This window comes from Cannabis sativa, chromosome 9 (assembly GCF_029168945.1).
Source record: "Cannabis sativa cultivar Pink pepper isolate KNU-18-1 chromosome 9, ASM2916894v1, whole genome shotgun sequence".
Taxonomy (NCBI): Eukaryota; Viridiplantae; Streptophyta; class Magnoliopsida; order Rosales; family Cannabaceae; genus Cannabis; species Cannabis sativa.
The window spans coordinates 42720142-42728753 of NC_083609.1; positions in this window are offsets into that span (position 1 = coordinate 42720142).

Sequence of the window (8612 nt, forward strand, 5' to 3'; positions counted from 1 at the left end):
GATATATTCCTAGATTTATCAGTACACACAGGGTTTTACTGATATGTGAATCTACAACATAGTTTACTTGCACCTTGGATAAGTGCTATGTTCTTTCCAGAGCATTGGTTAAAGTAAAGCTTAGGTTGGATGCATGGAGTATGCATCGGAAGGGACCGATATTGAACTTTGATTCAGATATATTAAACTTACCGTAATATCTATTCAATTCAATATCACCTAGTTGATCCTAGATCAAATGATCTTAATCCTGATATGGTTAGGTTCAATCTTAGGAGTATTACACATGTTCTTTGATTTGTTAGTTAAGCCTACTTTTGGGTCAGGGTGACACGTACATTTTAGGAACATGGTAGTGCAATTGAGTGGGAGCGCTAAACATAGATATGGAATCTATAGCTTGTATCTAGCAAATAGTAAGTGAAATGATGATTTCCTTCGAGCTTGGCTAAACAGAGATAAATGGTTGAGTACTCATTTCAGTTGGCTGAAATATCATTTATACGGGGCTAAGTGTTTTAAGGATAAAATACATTGAAGGGTGTAACGGTAATTTAATCCCTATACAATGTAAATCATCTATAGAGGATCATTGATCAAATTGGGATTATAACAATGGATAATTAATAGCGTATCTATATGGTGGAACATATAGAGCGTTCTTTATAACTGAGAGTGCAATTCTAAGTTCTATGCGTGGATGCCACAAGGAATTAATAAGTCAGTGAATTTACTTGGTAAGTTCTTGGTCTGCTTATTGGAAGCTCAGATATATAGGCCCATGGTCCCCATACTAGTTGAGATAATACTACTTGTAAGACTCCGTTAATTGATTTTGATTAATCAATTATAATTCTAAAATTAGACTATGTCTAGTTTGTGAATTTTCACTAAGTAAGGGCAAAATTGTAAAGAAAGAGTTTCTAGGGTACATTTGTTAATTAAGAAACTTTGGTTAGTCTAATTAATAAATATATTAAATGACAATATTGATTAATAATTCAGTTTTAGTTATTAAATAATTGGAATTGGCATTTAAATAGTAAAATTGGAAAATTGGCGTTTTTGAGAAAATGAGATGTAGAAACGATAACACAGCAAAATTGCAAAAGTGGGGCCCAATATCCAAAGCCCAGGCCGGCCACTTATGTAGGCTTTTATCATTTATTTTTTCATTATTTTAATGCCAAATAATTCTAACCTAACCCTAGGTGGCATCCTATAAATAGGTAGTGATGGCTTCAGGAAAAGATGATGCATCTTATTCCTTCAGAGAAAAACTGAGTGCCTTCTCTCCCTAACCTAGCCGCCACCTTCTCTCCTCTTTCTTCACTTTTGAAAACTGAACCCTTGAGTGATAGAGTGAGTTCCCACACACATCAGTTGGTACCTCAATCATAGTGTGGAAGATCGTGAAGAATCCAGATTCAACAGAAGGACATTCGGGCTCAGATCTTGGTGATACTCTGCGACAGAAAGGATACAAGGGTTAGAGATCTAAGTGGAAGGAGACATTATATTCCGCTGCAACCACTGTAAGGTTTCTCATACTTTATATGTGTTTCTTTAATATCGTTTTAGAAGTTCATATTTAGGATGTTAAACAACATACTTGTTAGTAAATCTAAGATCCTGGTAAAATATATTTCCAACAACTGGCCTCAGAGCCATGGTAATTGATTTACTTTCAAGAAATTTGGACTTAAAACGATTTGTGTGTGATTTGGATGGTTTCATGTTGATTTGTGTGTTATATGATGACTGATTTATGCTTGTGAAATTTTATGAAAAATAATTGAATTTCGTTTCTGGAATTATTTTTGTTGGATGTTTTGGAAACAATTAAGCAATTCACTTTTTTACAGAACTTAATTTCGATTTTTTTTGAATTAGTTATGACTTTTTGAAAATCGAAAAATATCAGGGAGACATCACTCACCCTACGCGCGCGGATCACTCATTTTCTCGGTCGTGTGTGGGTTCAGACACGCCTTTGTCTGAGATTCCTCGGTCTGTACTCTGTAGGCGGGTTGTCTGAATTTGACCCTGGGATGCACGCGCGGAGAGGCTGCATGCAGCGTCCTGCGCCGTGTCTTCTCGGTCAGGCTGTCCCTCGTCTGCGTGTGGACAGTATGCATTGCATACTGTCCGTACCACTTACAATTTTTTTTTTCGTTTTCTTCGATTTTTCATGCTATTTCATGGAATTAATTTTCGATTTTTTGTGTAGTTTTGTATTTTGATTTTTACTTTTCATATTTCAAATCTAATTATCAGAATTAAATTAATTAGTATTTTTTAAAATTAATTAGTATTTTTTAAAATTAATTTAAGATATTAGTGTAATTTGAACTTGAAAATAGGTAAAAATCTATTTTTTTGCTTAATTAATTATCTTATTTTTAAAATTTCATTATTTTATCTTATTTTTAAACTTAAGGTCATTAATATTTTTTTAAATTATATTATTTTTTAAATAATTGACCTTATTTAAATTTAAAATAAAATTATTATAATCATGATATTTTGAATAGAAATAAGATATTATGCTAACTTTTAAATTTGTTATTTTTTTATTTAAATTAAATTATAAAATTAGAAAAAGGATATTAAATTATCATTTTATTTTATTGAATATTTAATTTATAAAATAACATGAAATTTAAAAGATAGTTAGCATTTTTTTTGAAATGATATTTAGGTTAGTTGAAACCTAATTTTTCAAAATTGTAGGTTTAATTTTAATTTTTTTATTATTTAAATTTATTTAAAAACCGAAAATATTTTTTTTTATTATTTATTATTTTTGAATTTTTTTAATAAATTAATTAATTTAAAATTAAATAAATCCTACATCCAACTATCCAACTTGTTGCAGGAGTATGTGTTTTAGCTTATTTGTAAGTTTTATAAAACCTATTATTGCTTGATCTAAATTGCCATGGTTAACTTGTTGATAGATCCAATGATCTGATTTTAACCCATGGTTCAATTGTCAATAGGTCAAGTAAATAATTTGTAACAGGTAAATTTTACATTCTTCTTTCATCTGTGTATGACCTAGTAACATGATAGGATCCATCCAAATCTGTGTGCCTGTGTGAGCCTATATGTTTACTTTGAGTTTAGATGCATATAGGTTTTTCATTTAATTTTCTTTAATTAAGATGAACTAGGTTGCTAAATAAAATGTCACACATTGATAGATTTTATTTAGGCCTATTTAGTTTTTGGGCCTATTCAATTAATAACAGTTGTTCATTTTAAGGTTAAATTCCTCTCTTTCGGTCCTTGTGTGAGAGTTAGGGGGCCAATAGCAGTGGGGACGACATAATGAACCCAACCCTCCCTCACATGAATAACCCCAATTGTGAAGGCCCATTTGCTTGATTTGGATAACTGTACTAGGTTAATTAAATTAGTTTAACCTAATAAAATTGATTAGCAACATAATTAATTTCAAAATAAATGGAATTATTTTTCATTCGAATATTTTGAAATTAATTTAAGAAAAAAACACTTAGTTTAATGAAATTATTTCTAGATAAACTATATGTATTTTTCTTGTATTTAATTAAATATAGAATTGTAACTAATTAGATTCTTCTAAAGCTTAATTTTTAATATTTCATTAAATATTCCTATTTAAGTTTTAAAATTAGTTATTTGTAACTAATTTTTTTTTATCAACTTAAATTTGAATATTTTTGAATTTTAATTTAAGTTGAAAATTAGTTATTCTTTAACTAATTTTGGATAAACTTGAATTTGATATTTTTTTTTTTTTGAATTTCAAAATTAAGTTGAAGAATTCTAGGAATTAGTTATTGAAGATTCTTAGGATATTTTTTAAAGTTGAAAGTTTGTTAAAATTTTGGATCAACTTAAAATATAATATCTTTTTAAATTAAGTGGTTACAACTTAATTTGTTATTTAATTAAATATTGAAAGATATTTAAGTTAAAAATCTCATTATTTTGGAACAACTTAAATTAGATATTTTTCAAGTATTTATTATATTATATTTTATATTTTTCGAAATTTTATATATTTTATTATATAATGATTTTCGAAAATTAAATATTAAAAATTAAATTAATGTTGAAAATTAATTTTTAATTAATTTTGGACCAACTTTAAATTAATTAATTTTCATTATTAAAATATATGGATTAAAATAAATGATTAATTAAAAATACATTATTTTAAATAATGAGATTTAATAAAAGAGATATTCGATCTCCATTGTTGGTCTTACAATAGTTAAATGTTTTCAATATAACCTCGAGACACTAGACTTCGTCCCCCTTATGGATGATTATTCGTTGAAAGCATTTAACACCGTAAGATCTCGTTTGATAAGTGTTTTGTAAGTTTTCGTCTCTATTAGACTCTCCCCTACGGTGACTACTTAGAGATAAACTTATAAAACATGAAACAATGGTGAAAGCTAATAAAATGAGAATAACATTGACTCTCGCCTACCGAGACAACGTTGGATTCTCATTTTGATAGAATAAAAGGTTACTAAAATGACTTCCATTTTAGATGAGCTGACTACTATATTCAACTAATGTTATCTTTGACTCTCGCCTACCGGGACACTGTATTTCATTATGTTGGAAACCTTGGAAAATAAAAATATGTTAGAGTTTTAGTATTTTTGCAAACATATCTGATTACTTGTTATTTTCTGAACTTGTGTATGAATTTATTGAACCAAAACTTACTTCTGTTTATTGATATTTGTAGTGCCAAAATGTACAATCCACATCCCAACACTCATCTAGAAATTGCCTTTAGGAATGAACTTGAAAGTGTGAATAAGACTCCTGGTCAGAGTAATACTTCACACTTGCTCATGATGAACATGAAATTCCAGAAAGCAGCTAAGCTAGGAATTGTTCAATCTGAAGAGCAAAGAGTTCATAAATCCGACAATCCTACTACTTCAAGCTCAATTGAGAAGATTAGAGAAAGTGATTTCACTACCTCAAATTATCCTTCACAACAGATTGAACCAGCAATAACAACAATTCAAAAATGATTAAGCAATGATGCTTTAGTTTTCGAATCATGTGTTTTAGAGAATGATAAATCCATTTGGATTCTTGATTCTGGATCTACAAACCATGTCAGTTGTTCATTGCAATTGCTTGAAAACTAGAATTATTTGAAATCAGGAGAGTTAAAACTTAAGGTTGGTAATGGCAAAATGGTATCGGTTAGAGCTAGAGGAAAAGCCAAACTCAAGTTTCAAAACAGAATTTTGGAATTAGACAATGTCTTATACATTCCAAATTTCAGTAGAAACTTGATTTCTATTTCATGCTTACAATTGCAACAATACAAATTAGATTTTTCGAGTTCTGGTTCTACCATTTCTCGAAATGACATTCATATTTGTGTTGCATCCATGGAACAGGGGCTTTATGTTCTACGACCAAGCGAACCATTTGCGCTTCATAACGAACTGTTTAAAGTAGCTACACCTGGAAACCACAAAAAGCAAAAAATCGATAATGATTATGAAACATATCTATGGCATTTACGTTTAGGTCACATAGGCTATGACAGACTCAATAGGCTAACCAAAGACGGTCCATTAAAAAATGTCGTCTTAGGTGAATTACCTGTATGCGAGTCTTGCCTAGAAGGAAAGATGACCAAACGTTCTTTCTCTGCAAAGGGAGAGCGTGCCAAAGAACCACTAGGCATAGTACATTCAGATCTATGTGGACCACTGAATGGAAAACCTAGAGATGGTTATGAGTACTTTGTCACTTTCATTGACGATTACTCTAGATATGGTCACATTTACCTTATGCATAAGAAATCTGAAACGTTTGAAAAGTTTCAGGAATTTCTTGCATTGGCTCAAAACCAATTGGGTAAAACGTTAAAGATCTTGCGAACTGATAGGGGTGGAGAATATATGGATATGCAGTTCAAAGATTATTTGATCGAACTTGGCATTGAATCCCAATTAACTGCCCCTAGCACTCCACAACAGAATGGAGTTGCAGAAAGAAGGGATCACACGCTTTTGGAAATGGTTAGGTCCATGCTTAGCTACTCAACTTACCTAACTTCTGGGGATATGCAATTCAGATGGCGACCGACATTTTAAATGTTGTTCCATCTAAATTAGTCCCTAAGACACCTTTAGAACTATGGAATGATTGTACACCTAGTTTACGCCATTATAGAATCTGGGGGTGCCCTGCTCATGTCTTAAGAAAGAAAGATGGAAAACTTGAAAAGTGAACTGAGGTTTGCATGTTTGTTGGAAATTCTAAAGAGACTAGGGGTAGACTATTTTATAGTCGCAAGGATGATAAAGTGTTTGTTTCCACAAACGCCACTTTCCTTGAAGATGACTATATTAAGAATTTCAAACCACAAAGTAAAGTAGTATTGGAGGAAATGCTTGCAGATATAAGTCCTTCTAATGTTCCATCCTCTTCTACTCAAGTAGAGGATAATCCCACTTCCTCGGTTGAACCTTTACAAGTTGATACAACCGAGAGAACTACCACTAAAGTTCCTGTTCAGAAGATCATCGCTCCTCGTCGTAGTGGGAGGGTTTTTACTAAACCATCTCGTTATGGCTTGGATGGTGAAATCAATATGGTCGTTGGTGACTGTATTGATGATGACCCATTAACCTATAAACAGGCAATGGCAAGTCCAGATCGGAAATGATGGTCAGCCGGCATGGATTCAGAAATGGATTCCATGAAAAAGAACAAAGTCTGGGAATATGTAGACGCACCTGATGACTATCATCCAATCGGATGTAAGTGGGTCTACAAGAAGAAAAGAGACGCCGGAGGCGAAGTCGAAACTTTCAAAGCTAGACTGGTTGCCAAGGGTTACACCCAAAGAGAAAGTGTGGACTATAAGGAAACTTTTAGTCCGATCGCCATGCTCAAATCCATCTGAATTCTTCTCTCCATCGCAGCCGCTTTCGATTATGAAATCTGGCAAATGGATGTCAAGACAACCTTCCTTAATGGAATTCTTGAAGAAACCATCTATATGGAGCAACCAGAAGGCTATGTTCTTCGAGGGCAGGAAAGAAAGTTTGCAAACTCAATAGGTCCATTTATGGACTTAAGCAAGCTTCTCGCTCCTGGAACAAAAGGTTTGATGAAATCATCAAGACCTACGATTGTCTTCAGAATGAAGATGAACCTGTTGGGTTTTGTGCCCTAAATAAAATCCTTTACAATCTGATTAGCTATCAATATAATAAATTTGAAGTGATTTATGTTTGCATGAATTTTACATGCTTATGGTTTAATATGTTTATTATATTTATACACAAAATCAGTTAAGTCCAGATCATATGTTTATTCACAATTAAAGTATTGTCAACACAGTGGAATGTGATTGTGATTATATGATTCAAAAGACTAAGTCTCTATTTCATCAGTGTTTTGGATTTACACTGATGTGATAATCAGCGATGACGTGTACTTACACTTAAGAAACCCTAATTCCCTAAATAGGATTACTAAACAGAAAAGCGCGGGAAATTTAAACTTTAAACAATAATAGAATGAAAATAAAAACTTGTAATAACTTTAAATTTATAACCAAAATTACATGTTTTGGGATCCCAAAAATATTTTACAAAATGTTATTACAAGTCTTTTCCCAATAGCCGACCTAAGCAGCAAAATAGAGTTACAAAAAATCATCACCGGTAGACTCCAACCCGCTTAGTCTAGTGTGGCCCAAACATGTACATACATCGCCCAGCTCCCGCACTCATGGCTGATCAGAAACAGATTTACCCTTTCCTGCACAGTAGAGCACCCATGAGCCAAGCCAGCAAGACAGTATAATTATCAATAATCATAATTAACACATCACATAAATATTAATGCCATTTAATATTTGTCTGTATGACACAGGCCCGCGTGTTACACTCACATGCCTATTTATGTCTATATGGCATAGACCTATGTGTTACGCTCACACGTCTATTTACAATAAGGCCTTTAAACAATTCATCTCGATTCTAGTTACCGAGTCCAATCTGATTATGCCTTCAACACATAACCCTTAATTTCAATATACATCTATATACATCATGGCATAACAATTACATATTAACAATTTACTAGGGTAATAACCCTAAGCCAATAAACCGCTCACTTTAGAGTAATAACTCTAATCCTGGTTTCTAGTTTCTCATATATATCATATTCTATATAAGTGCCATTGCGCATATCTCTACGTGCTAACTACTATCTTACCTGATGTTCTATAAATATGGAGATTCCAAATCCCCGGGTGCTCCTGACCAAGTGTCGATAATCTTAGTCACAATCTCGAGATACACAAGTATAGGGTTAATCCCTAAATCAATTTCCACTTATTATAAAATTGGCATTTATACTACAGATATTCACATAGATCTTGGAACGAGCTTTCCAACGATATAAAGAACATTCCAAACAGAGTCCCGAGGCAAAAGTTATGACCAAAACAAAAACCCGAAAAAAAATACAATAAGCTGCCAAAAATGGCCGCGACGGCTGGGTTTAAAAACCCAGGAAACCCAGATTCTAGCCACAAAAATGCATCCAAAAACACCAAT